The sequence below is a fragment of the Lactuca serriola genome, chromosome 2 (assembly GCF_051521515.1).
Source record: "Lactuca serriola cultivar US96UC23 chromosome 2, Lser_US96UC23_V15, whole genome shotgun sequence".
Classification (NCBI taxonomy): Eukaryota; Viridiplantae; Streptophyta; class Magnoliopsida; order Asterales; family Asteraceae; genus Lactuca; species Lactuca serriola.
In genome coordinates this window covers 208,963,672-208,979,923 of record NC_136409.1, presented here as the reverse complement: position 1 = coordinate 208,979,923, position 16,252 = coordinate 208,963,672, and the positions used below count along the sequence as shown (strand labels likewise).

Here is a 16,252-nt window from a genome sequence, read left to right as displayed (position 1 = left end):
TCGATAACTGTTCGTTCATCATCAAAAATTTTCCTCCAACCTTCAATAATCATCCAGATTTCTTCAATTAAACCGGAATTTCTTCGTTGTTCATGAAATTGGAATCGGAGTTCTGGACTCGCAGTTACAGTCGACATTGAAGGACTTGGAATCGGTACTCACAGGTTCACAATCGGATTTTCGGAAATCAAAATCAAATTGACAAATCGATCAGAGACAGGATGTCGCATCTGAAGTCGAAATCAGAAGTATATGATGATTTGGAATTGATAACTTGATGTTTTTAACATTTTTAAAATAGTTAACTTGTTTCCACTCCAACTGTTTGATGAAATGCATAAACTAAATTACTACGTTATATTCACATATGCATATGTTTTCTCACCTGAATCAGTATATGATTATTAAAAACACAAAACAAATATGCAAGTCTTTATGTTATTCATATGTGAATAACATATAAAAATTATATATATTTGTCAAAATACCTTCAATATTCATAAGTGAATATACCTTGTAATATTCATATGTGAATATACTGTGTAATATTCATAAGTGAATATATCATCTAATATTCACAAGTGAATATACTTTGTAATATTCACATGTGATATACCATGTAATACTATCTAATATTCACATATGAAATATCATTTAATACTCATAAGTGAATATATCATCTAATATTCACAAGTGAATATATTATGTTAATATTCACAAGTGAATTCATCGTTCAATTTTAAAATATGAATATACTATGTTTATTATATGCTATATTCATATATGAATGATACTTAAAATGTAAAAGAAAAAATCATACTTTTTATTCATAAATGAATAACGAATGTATTGTAATAAAACTTGATGCAATGTTATTCATTTATGAATAACGATAGCTGAAAATATAAAAAAAAATAAATTTTTTATTTTATCTTAAAACTATATCAATATGGATGTCTATTTGTAGAGAATAAAAAATCATGAATTTTGGTATATTTAAAATCATTTTTTGATAAAAATAGCTTATAAAAATTAAAAAAAAAAACGAAAAAAACTATGTTTTTGTATATATTAAGGTAATGATTAGCCTAATTTAAGGAAATATGTTATGTTGGAAAACACATGTGCATTCGTTTCCCATTTCTGCCGGTACGTTGGAGGCTTTTGTGGCAAAAATAAATGATTGGCTGAGAATGATTCCCCTATTCTCAACATTTTTTTTCTCAATTGAACCCTCCCCTATATATATATATATATATATATATATATATATATATATATATCATACATACTTATAAAGCTAGCATTTTTTCTTGAATCTCATGCATTTGAAACCCCCTTTTTTAACTTACTTTCACCACATTCATTTGAAACTCCCATGAGTTTTCAATTTCTTTACAATAATATTATAAATAAGTTAAATAATGTTCTATAAACAAGAAAGGATGTTTTATTACATTGTCTTCATCCCACGTCGATGGTGAAAGTAAACAAGAGAATGTTTCCTCATCTATAAATATGAAAGGTTGTGAAATGTTTCAAAGGGACCAAACCATGAGAACTTCCTCATGCCTACCTTTGTAGGATTTTGAATGTATTATTTGGTGAGATTGTCTATATTGGCAAGTGTTCAGTTAACTTTTAGAATTCCAAAAATGGTTTTGAAGTGATTTTTTTTCAGGTTTAAACCGTGTTTCAGTTAGAAAAAAAATTATGTAATTGGGTATATTGACTTGAACCGGAGCTGAATCAATTTGGACAGTTAAATGAATCATTTTCCTTTCACAAAAAACATTTGAATCTCCCATGATTTTTTAAATTATTTCTAATAATATTACAAACAAGTTACATAATTTTATATGAATATAAAAAAGCATCTACCTAAACATAAAATTATAATTGTTTGAAAAAGCAATTTTATTCAAACGCACGATATATATACAAACGAGGTTTCACTAGAAAAGAAAATATGTAGTTTGATATATTTAGTTGAATCGGTGCGAGTTTGATCTATTTGGACTATAAAAGAAGCATTTTCCTTTCATTACATACATTTGAAACTCCCATGATTTTTCAAATTGTTTCCAATGATATTTTAAAAAAGTTACATAATGTTATATAAATATAAAAAAACATCTACCTAAACATAAAATTATAATTGTTTGAAAATTCGATTTGATCAAAAGCACGAAATATATACTAAGATTATATTTTATAAATGAATTTCTTTTTATAATGAACTTTTGAATCATGAAATGTTTCAAAGGAACCAAACCATGAGAACTTCATTATGCCTACCTTTTTAGGATATTGTGGGTATTCTTTAGTGAGATTGTCTTTATTGGCAACTGTCCATTTAAGTTTTAGGATACTGAAAATGGTTTTGAACAAGATTTTATTAGGTTCAGTTTCAGCTGAAAACTGTTATGTAGTTTGGTATATTGAGTTGAATCGGTCTGAATTTGATCAATTTGGACCGATAAAGGAAGCATTTTCCTTTCAGCAAATACATTTGAAACTCTCATGATTTGTCAAATTGTTTCTAATAATATTATAAATAAGTTACCTAAACATAAAATTATAATTGTTTGAAAAATAAATTTGATTCAAAAACACAAAATATATACAAACTAGGTTTCAATAGAAAAAACGTTATGTAGTTTTGTATATTAAGCTGAATCGGTCCGAGTTTGATCAATTTGGACCGATAAATGATGCATTTTCCTTTCACCACATACATTTGAAACTCACATGATTATTCAAATTGTTTATAATAATATTATAAGTTACATAAGGTTATATAAATATAAAAAAAATCTACCTAAACATAAAATTATAATTGTTTGAAAAATCATTTTGATTCAAAAACACGAAATATATACTCGATTATATTTTATAAACGAGTTCATTTTATAATGACATTTTGAATCATGAAAATACATATAAACAATCTTTCTATATTAAGTATCTAACTAAATTTTTGATTTTAGGATTTAACAAAAAGTTATTCAATAAAAACTTAATTTTTTTATAGCAACTTACAAGATTACTGAAAAATAGAACTATTGAACAATAATTTTTCTGGATAACATTTTATTTTTATTATTTAATATTTTAATTAACAAAATGAAATTATTGGCAAATAAAGAAATGAGTTTAATTAAAATGTCTTCATCCCACATTGATCGTGAGAGTAAACAAGAGAATGTATTCTCCTCTATAAATAGGAAAGGTTGTTAAATATTTCAAAGGGACTAAGCCATGAGATCTTCCTTACATCTAACTTTGTAGGACGTTGAGTGTATTCTTTGGTGAGATTGTCTTTGCCGACAAGTGACAAATTAAATTTTAGAATTTCGAAAATGATTTTGGACCGTATTTTTTAGATTTGGATCGAGTTTAATAAATATCCGAGTCTCTTCTGGCTGAGTTAGACAAACTTGCTTCCATTGGAGGCCGAGTTTAAGTAACATACCGAGTATTTGGTTATGTTAGCTAAGTTTTACAACCCTGTATGCATGACAATTTAAAGTTTTAACCTTATAAAAGACGTCACTATTATCATATGTTCTACATAATTATGTTAATATTTATGATGCAAAACATTTTTTTTACTATTTAAGATAAAAAGTTGTCTCTATTAGCATATGTTCTACAAAATGATAAAATTTAAGATAGATAAAAAGATGTCTCTATATTATCGTATTTTCTACATAATGATAATATTTAATATAAATGTTTTAATTTAATACGAAATTATTATTTAATAGATAACAATAACGATTTATTTATTAAAATTATTTTTTTCTATTTTAATCATATAACTTTGTATATGCAAAACAACTTCAAGTTCCAACATTATCTCTTATGATATAGTTCCGCATAATAACAATGCTAAAAATATTTTTTATAATTTTTTTCAAATTATTATTTATTTTTTAATAACAATGATTTAGTTATTTTTAATATAAAATATTTTTTTATATCCCACGCAACGAGCGGGCATTCGCCTAGTATACATATATAGGATCGAATGAAAACTCATTTTAAAGCTAGGACTCGTAAGGACACCTTAAAAAAATTGAAAAAAAAAATCTAAAAAAAGTAATACAAATCATAAAATCGAGCATAGATCTATGTTCGGGTGAAAAAAAAATTGGATCATTAAAATTGAATCATGGTTCATAATGATAAAAAATAAAAAATAAAAATTGAATAATGGATCAATTTTAATGATGCAACTTTTTCCAAATTTCTTTCCCCCGGACATAGACATATGCTCGATTTTATGATTTGTATCAAAGAAACCGGACCCTATATATATATATATATATATATATATATATATATATATATATATATATATATATATATACTAGTTATATAAAATTATAACCATTGATTTAAATAAATATGTGAAATATATCATTTTATAATTTGTATTAATTTTTATTCTATTTTTATTAATTTAATTTAATTAGGGTGAAAATTTTAAAATTTGAAATTTGAAATAGAGAATCAATATGTTGACAAGTGGCATGCATTAATTAGGAGGAATATGATGACACATGGCAAAGGGGAATAAAATATGCATTAATTAGGAAGCTTAATAAGGTGACACATGTTAAAAGGAAAATAAAACTATTCTTTTATTAGAATATATATATATATATATATATATATATATATATATATATATATATATATATATATATTCTAATAAATAAATAAGTTTATTCTCCAACTGATAAATGTAATAATATTAGAAATTCTCATTAATATTATACGTCACATGTCAACCTATTAATTCTTCATTTGAGATTTTAAATTTCTCACTCTAATTATATTAAATCAATAATTGATTCTTCATTTTAAATTTCAAAATTTAAATTTCACACTCTAATTATATTAAATTAATAATATTAGAATAAAAAATAAAATGAAATTAATAGTATATATTATAAGGAAATATAATTTTATGTATTTATTTAAATCAACGTTGATAATTTTAGAACTAACAAATTATTTATATACATATAAACACATTTTGATGGAACACTTTTATAACAGACATTCGGATAGAATACACTACATACCAACTGACAAAATAGATGTGTACATCCATAACTTGAGACATGGATATTGCAATTGCTTATTACAGAAAAAGAAAACCATAAGAAATTACTACAATTGAAAAAAAAAGTACCTTAAGATAACAACAAATTGAGGTCCTTCTTTTCCTTGATAAACTCAAAGAGTCCATTTATCCATATTATCTTTTAACAATAACTTCAAATGGAGCTTTGTTCTTCACTTCCTTCATTGTCAAAGGACACAAATAATCTGCCACATACAACAATACCAACCAACAATGAAAAAGAAACAAAAAATAAATAAAAATAAACAACTTATTTCACATACTTCACACGTATCCATAACCACATTTTATCCTTTCTTTTATTCGATCCATAACCACATTTTAGCAGTATCTCTCATATATTAATTTTAAGATTTAATAAACATATATAAACTTAAACTGCACACCACTAACCACACCCTACGCTTCCAACCATGTGGAGAAATCTAAAGTGAAGAGTTGAAATTTGATTCCTTGACATCAAAAATAATGGTGACAATCAACTTGAATTCAATATACATTGAAACGATGCAAGATGCATGTCATTGACATTAACCATCATGAAGTTCAAGGGTTTAAACTTTGGGATATCAAGGAACTTGAATTGATCAATATCAATGACTAACTTGACTTTCATGTATATAACCTGTAACATCCCGAAATTCAGGTACAGCTATTTAACCCTTCTCTTTTGTCAAGTTGTCAAAATTAGCCCTTGAGTGGAAAATGTTGCAAATGAGTACGTTGGGCATACCGAAGAGTACGTTGGGCGTACCGAAGAGTACGTTGCGCGTACTCATGCGCTTAAGTTGGACGCGGACTCGCCTAGGTACGTTGGGTGTAGCGGGAGCAGATGCAACCCCTAAATTGTGGCTTGTGCACTATAAAAGGAATGCTAAGGCCTTACCCTCAGCCACCATTTTAGAGAGTGAAACCCTAAGAGAGCATTTCCTTCATCATAAAGCTGGTGTGTGAGTGCTTTGAGCTAAAAGTGCCTTTATGTGTTAGTGAAAAAGAAGGAGAGGTGCTTGTAAAGGCTAGGGTTTGAAGTTCAATTTTGGATCTGAGTTCTTCAGAGGGAGGAGCTTCACTTAGAGGTAAAAAGCTCAGAACTTTCCTCTTTATTTTGGTTTGGTGTTGCATGGTCCATTTCTAGGGTTAAAGTCCCAAAGGTGGAGACTTTATGAGCATAAGGGACTCCATGGACCTAGATCTGTCCCATTTCAGTGATATATGTGTTGTAGATCCATAAAAATCCCAACTTGGTCGTTGTTATGGAGCCATGCTTGAGTTATGGGTTTTTAAGTGTTGGAAATGGAATGATACGGATGTTGGTGACTTTACAGCCATGCAAAGGCTTAAAGTCACCGACTTTATGGATTAAGAGGCTTAGGGACAGTCAGATCTGAAAGTTGGACGTGTGTCTTAACCATTTAAGACCCAGAATCAAAAGGAGTCTGAAACTGGGAGTTACCAGGGCGTAATCCCAGTACGCGCAGCGTAAGGGGTCACGTTCCCCGATTCTGTGAAGTCGCCGGGTACGCCCAACGTATAGATTTGGTAAGCGCAGCATAACCCGGAGGGTTAACTTTCGTTGACTTTTAGGGTTTTGGTCAACATTTGGACTTTTGGGTAAGTGAGGGGTAAAAAGGTCTTTTACCCTTCCGTGGGATTGTAGGAATGGATTTAATCTAGCCTTTGAGAGCCATTATTTATTAGTATTGTTTATGTGATTAGGCGGGGGCTAGATCAGTGTTCTCGTGTGAGAGATTATCCGAGATACCCGAGGTGAGTCTTCTCACTATACTGTACCTGGAAGGGTACCTATGTATGACCGGAAGGTCTTATATGCTATGAGATGTATGTGCTATATGCTGATATGTGATACGTATGTGTTATGTATGCTACGTATGATAAGGACCGGAAGGTCAAGGTAATATGGACCGGAAGGTCAAGAGGACATGGACCGGAAGGTCAGGAGGTTACGGATCGGAAGGTCGATACGAGTAGGACCGGAAGGTCTGCCGGGAATCGGGACGGAAGTCCCCTGAGACACTTGGACTGGAAGAACCCACAAAGTTCTGGCCTGGAAAGGTGTATGTGTTGTATGTGGTATTTTGGGGAACTCGCTAAGCATTTATGCTTACAGTTGTTATGTTGGGTGTTTCAGGTACTAGCGAGCACCGTGGGAAGGCGCCGACATGATCTGTACACACTGAGAGGATTTATGTATTTGAGATCTTTTGAGATTCTGGGATTTGTTTGTTATGATGACATTGGATACAGTTTGTTTGATATTGTTTTGATGATTGAAAATATGATTTAAAAATGAAAAAAAAAATTGTTTTGAAAATTTACTTTGTTACATAACCATTTCTTTATAATCAAATAAACCAACATTAACAGAAAAAGCATACCAAGTTCTTTTTGTCAAGAGCACATATCAAATTTTATGAAATTTAAGGGTTCGATAGGAAAATTAGCTAAAAGAGAAATTGTTTACGTGAATTAATTTAGATTGGTATGCAACTGTAAAGACCTAAAAGGCTTCTCTTCGATTACAAAATGTTGATGAACTACTTGCCAACAAAATAACTCTAATAAATTCACTATCCAATGAAAGAAAATGAAAGAAAATAAACAATCAAATTAATCCAATCATAATGTTATATTACCTTTTTTGAAAGATCTTTTTTGTTAAAACATTCTTTTTTGTTAAATTCACTATCCAATAACTCTAATAAATTCACTCTGATTTATTCAAAGAACTTTTTTGTTAAAACCTTCTTTTTTATCTTTCAAAATGCCAGCTCTTTACAGTCTGCATTATAAAGAAGAAGAGGTGGTTGCAACATTCCAACCATTATTAGTGATTAATGGCACATAGGAAGAAGAGAAACAAAGATAAGCAATTACATAGAATCCTAATCATTGATTAATGGACAGAAAACTAAGAACCATGATTATGTTTAATTCGTTCGAACAAAAACACAAAAGAACTAATAAAACCATATATATATATATATATATATATATATATATATATATATATATATATTAGAATAAGACCTTAAAAGAAATTTAGATAAAAAAAAATTAAAAAAAAAAACCATAAAAATTGAAATTGGAATCTGACGTGTACATAATGAATGTAGATGATGGTGGTTGATGTAAAATTCAAACCTACGCACAATCCAATTATAAGAATAGTATCAATCTATTAATCAATAAATTCCTTCTAATATTAAGACCATTAAAAAGAACATCGTTATGGAAGTTCCAAAAAATCCACCATATGGTCACAATTATAGACTCCAAAACCGCACATTTGAAAGAAGAAAACTAACATTGTTGATCCAATTCACAACACCTTCGACCCCCAGAAATGTGGGAATGCTTGATCACATCATCCGCCTAGAAAACACAACTCCACAACCACCTTACAGGAAATGAGAAATATGCGAAAGGTTTTCCAAGTCCGAGTTACAAATGCCGCAAACAATTGAAGGTAAGTGAAAGCCTTTATCCTCTAGATTAACCCGAGTTGGAATCCTGTTTAACCATACACACCAATAAAAATTATTCACTTTACGAGGAAGATAATCCACCTGGTAGAAAAAATATCATTTGGTAAAGTGAAATCATCAATACATCTTCTAACTTCCGCAATCGTAAAATGATTTGAGCCACCTAAAGAGTTCTACAAAAGAAAATTAATAAGCAAATCAAGCATTTGTTGCAAGTGACTAGGACCAACCCAATACCTCCCATGATCAAACGACTCCAATCCCAAACCCAGTCAGCACCATTTCATCTTATACAAATGCGACAATCTTTCTCCTTTTCAAGAGCAAATAATCTAGGAAAACAAGTCAAGCATATCCAAACCAAAACCACATTCTCTACCATAAATAATTTTGATAACTTTGCACAAAATATCATTTGTTGAATTAAAAAAAAAGTCATTTCCATTTAAACAATAACGCCATATTAAATGCCTCTAAAGAGCCAATATCCAACCCTCCCTTTTTTGAGCTTGCCAAAACAACATTCCACTTGACCCAATGTAACTTTCTCTCATTATCTTCTTCATCCCAGAAAAATCTCGTTCTTAATCTCTTAAGAAAATTATTTACTACACCTGGCATCCGAAAAAGAGACATTTAATATATCCTAAGAAAACCCAGAACAAACTTAATAAGTATTAAGTGAGCCCCGATAGAAAGTAACTTAATCTTCCATGAAGAAAGCTTTTTTTTTTGAATTTTTCAATAATTGGCTTCAACTCAGAAAAACGAAACATAAGATATCCTGTCGGCAACCCAAGGTAAACAAAGGGAAGACAAACCGCCTTACACCCTGTTAACACAACAAATTGATCCACTAGATTAAATGAAACCCCTGCACCAAACAAGTTAGATTTCTGCAAATTAACTTGTAATCCCAACGTCATAAAAAGACAACGCAAAATGCCAATAATATTCATGATATTTTCCCGACTCTAATAACCAATGATAATCGCATCGTCAGCATAAAAAAGATGTGATAAAAAATCTTCATCTTCAATTTTAATGACACTAAAAATATCAACATTGACCGCATCCCCCATAGCCACATGTAATTCTTGCATAGCAAGAATAAACAAAAACAGAGAAAATGGTTACCTTGACACAAACCACAATTGATAGAAAATTTATCAGTGGGACTTCCGTTAACTAATACCAAAGATCGAACATTATTGAGACAAGCACAAATCAAATCACACTATTTCTTAGAAAATCCCATAAAATTCATAATAGTGAAAATATAATTATAAGAAATCGAGTCGTAAGCTTTCGCGAAATCAACTTTAAAAATCATGAGTTTTTTTCTTTTTTTCTTGTCACCAGCCAACCACCTCATTAATTATCAAAGGACCGTCTAAAATTCCGCATTTAATAAAGGCAGGCTGCTCTAAGCTGACCACAAAACCATTGTAACATAAATTGCTAGACTTGTCATGATTCTCGTTCCAGTTCGTGTGTGCTGGATCGGGGTACGATTTTGTTCCGAACGCATGGGGAACGTGTCTTGAATCGATAGATCGAGCGATTTCAAAATTGAACCGACCTTACCCTAATTCGCGTTTCTTGAACATCGGAACGACGATGTAGATCGCCGATTTAAGTTTGGGAATGCCGAAGCTTGGGCACGCCGATTGAAATAATTGGGAACGTCGACTTAGTATTTGGTAACAAAATCTCTCAATTTCTAGCAATTGATTGTGTATATCTTTTTTATAAGGGATAGTGATTCACTTGAGAAAACAATATACACGAATAACATGATTTCAATTCATTAATTTAAGCCATTTTTTTGAATTTTGATATTCAGTCGGCATATTAGTCAACCAAAAAGAAAATGATTTTATAGAATCAACGACTGCATTATTAGAGTATTAATTGATTACACACAATTAATTTTCTCTAGGTAAAATAGCTAGGCCTATATATACATGCATCGATTTCATTTTTACCACACATTCTCAATAGAAACAAAAAGGCAAAGTTAGTTTTCACAGGAAAAAGAAATGGTATTTGGTAAACGTGTGTCTGATCACAGAGAGAACATAGAGCACATTGAAGTAGATGAAGATGAAAACCGCACTGATGCTAACACATTTATAGATGATACTCAAGAAGTTAACACTCGTGAAGTGAGGATGACAAGCCATTGTTGCGGGAAGTAAACATTATTTCTGCTTTTAAAAAGCAAGAATGTTGGGGGTGCAAAGAAGTGGGTTTGTAAACATTGCAAACAACAGCTCACTAGTTCCTATACGAGGATACTTGTACACTTTTTTGGTGCTATGTCGGGTGAGACCGCAGAAATTAGAAGGTATCCGGTTATACTAAATGATCGTGAGAAGTGTGAAAGGCTGTTTAACAAAGTCCGAGATGCTGAAAAGGTTGATGTGTCCCGTGCTTTAAAGAACTCCATAATCAGTAAAAACAATCTTCCTCTTCTTCTAAGAAACCTACTGAAGATCTATTTGTCGTAATGGAAAGAAGCGTTGTTGACTTAAAGATCATGTGAGGGATTTATGCAAATGGAATTTCGTTTAATGTGCTAGGTAATCCCCAATTTTTGGATATGGTTAGTGCTATCAACAAAGACTTGCCGGTTATAAGCCTCCCTCTAGCGAGAAAGCAAGGATAGTTCTACTTGAAGAATGCCATAGAGATGTAGAAAAGAATTTAAATCCTATAAAGATACATGGTATACGCAAAATGTTTCAATTGTTTCTGATGGGTGGACAAACGTAAAGAAAAAGCCGCTCATTAATGTCATAGTTGTTAACAATCGTGGGGCGATGTTCATGTATACAGAAGACTTTTTTGGTGTAAAGAAAACTGGAGTTGCAATAGCAAACTATTTGCTAGGAGCCATCGAAACAGTAGGACCAAGCAATGTCATACAAGTCGTTACAGACAATGTTGCGAATTGCAAGGCTGTCGGGAAGGAAATAGAAAAGGTACACAAACACATTTTCTGGTCTCCTTGTTGTGTGCATATGTTGAATTTGATTTTCAATGATCCTGCAAATTCGTTCTATTGGTTGATGACAACATATAAAAGAGGAAAAGTAGTTGTAAAATATTTTCTTAATCACAATCATGCTATGAACATGTTTAGAGATAACTCAACACTCGAGTTATTAAAGGTGGCAAAGACTAGATTTGCTTGCATCTCATTATGTATTATTGAGAAGGTTAATGGATTGTAGAGAAGCTTTGTCTACAACAATCTCCCTTAATTCTTAATTCTTGGAGAGATTGGGTGAAACAGGGAGATGAAAATACTAGGATTACTAGATCAAAGGTTGGTGAAACAATTAGAAGTGAAGAGTTTTGGGAGGATGTGAAGAGCATTTTAGCCATCACAAAAACTATTTTTTGTTGATAAAATTTTGTGAGGGCGAGGGAGCAAAAATGGGAGAAATATACGAAAAAATGGACATGTTAGGTGAAATTAAAGATGTGATATCAAATAACAAATATGCTTCCTACTATCTTGAAGTTGAAAAAATATTGCTTGCTCGGTGGGAGAAGATGACGATTCCATTACATTGTTTGGGATTTGCTTTATGTCCACGCTTCTATGATACATGTTATCTTTCAACGTTAGCACCTGGTGGAATAGCTAGAGAAGCACCCAACTTAGATAAAGAAGTGGTACTTGGAGTCATGGAAGTGTTTAAAAAAATATGTGAAAGTCAAGAAGAATATCGGATGTTGCGAGAGCAATTTGCAACATTTTACATGAGAAAAGGACTTTATTCGACGACATCATCACATATGGATGTGGTAACCATGGACACGATTGATTGGTGGTCAAGTTACGGTTCAAAAACTCCAGAATTAGCTAATGTTGCCATAAGAGTTCTCTCACAGCCTAGTAATAGCTCCTCAGCAGAAAGAAACTGGAGTACCTACTCTTATATTCACAATGTGAAAAGAAATCGTTTAAATTGTAAAAGGGCAGACAAGTTGGTGTTTATCCACTCAAACATTCAACTCCAGTCACATTTTTCTGAAAATTACAAAGCAGGTCTAACCAAAAAATGGGATATGAATCCAGAAAATACAAATTTGGAAGGGCCAAGTGTCACACCCCGCTAAAGCGGAAACACGAGGTGCAACAATACAAAGGGTTTCATAGCAAAAGATAAAGACAACACCAACCATAATATTAAAAGCATTATAATTTACAATGGGTTTGAACAACTTTTAAAAGAAATTATAGCATAATTGAAAACAACACATGCGAATGCTCCTACAAGTGATGTGTCCCTAAGTCCCAGGTTTATAACATAATATAGTTTGAAGTCACGAAAATCAGAATATTGATAAGGGTTTCCATAAACAAATGTTCATTACTAAAATAAGTAAATAAGTTTTCATGAATAGAAATTTGTTGCTAAAACAAGTAATAAAGTTTCCATAAATAGAAGTTTGTTGCTAATATGAGAAACAAAGTTGATTGCTCAAATGAGTAAACAGGTTCACTGTTATAAAGAGCAAACAAGTTCATTGCTACAAAGAGCAAACAAGTTCATTGCTAAGACAAGTAAATAAGTATCTAGTAATAAAAGTTTGTTGTTATAATGAGAAACAAAGTTTGTATGTGCGTAGTGATCAAATCATGAGTTCACAACCCAAGCCTAAGACCAAATGCCCTCTTGAATGCTATGTATATCGCTAACATAGGGAGAAATAATGCACTCAGTCGAATCGTGCGAGTGAGGAGTTGTCTACCTCCTAATAACGCTATCAATAATGACCATGGGCTCAAATAAGTTAATGAGTTGTGTGAACTGATTCCAATGACTTAAACTCGATAAGGCCTCATGAATTAACAATAGACTACACATACACAAAAAAATATAACAACCAAGTTTGATACAAGTCAAATTAAATACAACAAAAAATAAACAGTTTTTGGACATGCTTTTCCACCCAAAACATTAAAAACCGAAAATAGGGGTGTCGTGAATACTCATAATGATACGTGAAGGTATTTGTGATGCCTTGAGCTAACTTCCCTCACGTCCTACTATCAATTCCCTACGATAAGGTTACACACTAGTAAATCTCTAGTCGAAAATCTAACACCAGTATACTTAATTTCTATAATAGAATTATGTCAATATTGTATCAAAATTAGGTTTTGTATAAGTTGCAAATACTTTTCTGAAAATTCTGATTTCCATATACCAATTGACTTATTAACATGTGCAAGTGACAAATCTCATTTTGTGTTATTGTATGAAATGCATTTTAGCACTTTGGGAAGGGCTTTACAAATTAAAAATCCAAAACTAAATCAAATCATTTCTAAAAATCTCCAAACTTTACATTTCTGTTCTAACTATAATTTAGAACCCTCTTGTAATTTTTCATGATTTGTAAATATGGTTAACCATTTTCCACCATTTAATTCCTTGAAAACATCATCAAATTGTGTAAAATAATAAATAGTTAATAAAAATTTCCAATCTTTTTATAAAACTGTTATACAATGTATATAAACTAGGAAAAATACTCAAATTTATTTTCAAACACTTTAACCCGATTTTATGATTTTTGTGTATTTATTATAGCAAAAATTAAAATAGATAGGAATCAATTTATAAAATTCTCTAAACATTTTGTGCCACTGTTATTTAATATACATAAGCTGGAAAAAATATCAAAGTTGGTTTTCAAATAGTTTAACTATTTTTATTTGTTTTATTCATTTAAATATACATTAATTCGTGAAAATTTATTAAACAGTAGGTAAAATTCACTAAACTTTTTATTTATTATTTATATGTAATATAAGATATTCTGATGAATTTTCATAATTTTTGGATAAGTGTAGCTACTTTTCATCAATTTAATCCCTTAAACATTCATTAAACCGGAAAAATAAGAAATTGTCTTGGAAAAATATGGAAAAAATTTCATGGATTCTTTATGATGTCTAGAAGATGCCAAAATTATGAAATATGGCTTTGAACATCATAACTTTATTTTTCTATTTATTTCTCTTCAACAAAAATAAATTAGAAATCAACAGAAAACAGCCTTAGAAATGTATACAACTTCATGAAAAGTCTTTACTCGGTGCATAGGTGACACCCGAATTTTACCTAAATTTATTAATCATCAAAAGTATTTTATATGAATTATTGCTCTATTTTCTTGCAAAAACTACAATAAATCGAGAAAAACGAGTTTTTTTTACAAAATTTCCATATCAACTTATTTTGTTGTTTGGATTTTGGGAAAAATTAGGCTTGAGCCGAAAAGAAGTTTTAGATATTTATTTATGAATAAATCATTTATAAGCATTTTAACAATGTACTTTGATAATCAAGCCTTTAAGCTTGATGTTCATCACATGCATTATGATTTGAAGACCATAAATGAGCTTATTTTTGTTTAAAATGATGTTTCTAAAGGAAACACTTAAATGCATCTGGTTTTGAATCTTTAAAACTTGTAAAACTCAAGTTGATGGATTTGATTTAGGTTTTGATCATTAGATTTCACCTTCTAACAACATGCATGTTGTTTTTGGGTGAAATCCTACCACCATCATCATCAAATTCGACATGCATGAACATGCATGTGAATAATTAATTTCAAAGAAAAGTGTAGAAGAGGGAGAAAAATGTAATAAAACATTAAATTTTTGGAAAAAAAAAGTAAAGAAAATATAAGGAAACTAATTTTTCCTTGAATATCAACTTCAAATGATGAAGATTTTTGAGTAAAATGAGGGATATTTTCTGGAAATTTCGTGGGTTTTTGAGCTAATTCATAGAGGTAAAGACTGGGGGTTTTAGAGAGAAGAAAATAGAGAAAAGAAAGATTTTATCTCTCTCGATACCCAATCTCTCTTGTCATCTTTTTGGGGTTTCACTCCACTAAAATACAAAGATGTCTGTTAGCATATGAAAAATGAACTTGAAAAATCTCTCCCACAGAAGTTGCTTCTACCATCGGATTTCCTTTAGAGAAAAGGAAGAGAGAAATTTAGAGAGTGGAATAGAGTGGTAGAGTGGATAAGTGAGTGAAATGATTGAGTTTTGGGGAAGAATGGTCTTGGGAGGGATGAGGCCTATTTTTGAGTGGAGAGAGGAGATCTTATTTTATTTTATTTATTTATTTTGTATTAATTCCTTAATTTTTATAAAATTTCTTTCAATTTGTATAAAATGTGTATTTTATATCAAATTTGTTCATAACTCTTGGATTTTTAGCTTATAAATGTAAAGTTAATGTTAATGAATTAAATTAATTTCCTTGATTATATTTCCACATTTTAAATATATTAATTTGATATTATAGTGTTTATAAATTTTTTTTTGGGATTTTAATATAAAATTTCGTAAATTTAAGTTTTTATGATTTTTAGGGTTTTAAGGAGTTTGTAAATCTTTGCATATCAAAATTAATTGAATTTTGAGACTTCAAACAATTTTAGATTTTCATAACTCTTATTCAAGTTAGAAATAATGTTTGTAATTTATTTTTATCGGTTTATTGATATTTCTATGTAGTGGTTTCGAGATTTAAGTGAAAT

At 30.4% G+C, this 16,252-nt stretch overlaps 1 long non-coding RNA gene across 1 annotated transcript; it reads left to right on the top strand.

Moving 5' to 3' along the window:
• Positions 1 to 10,043: 10,043 nt before the first annotated feature.
• Positions 10,044 to 12,767, top strand: LOC145088330 (uncharacterized). The gene is made up of 2 exons (XR_013701079.1): positions 10,044 to 10,367; positions 10,804 to 12,767. It is a non-coding gene; the product is annotated as an uncharacterized LOC145088330 (long non-coding RNA).
• The last annotated feature ends 3,485 nt before the right edge of the window (positions 12,768 to 16,252 follow it).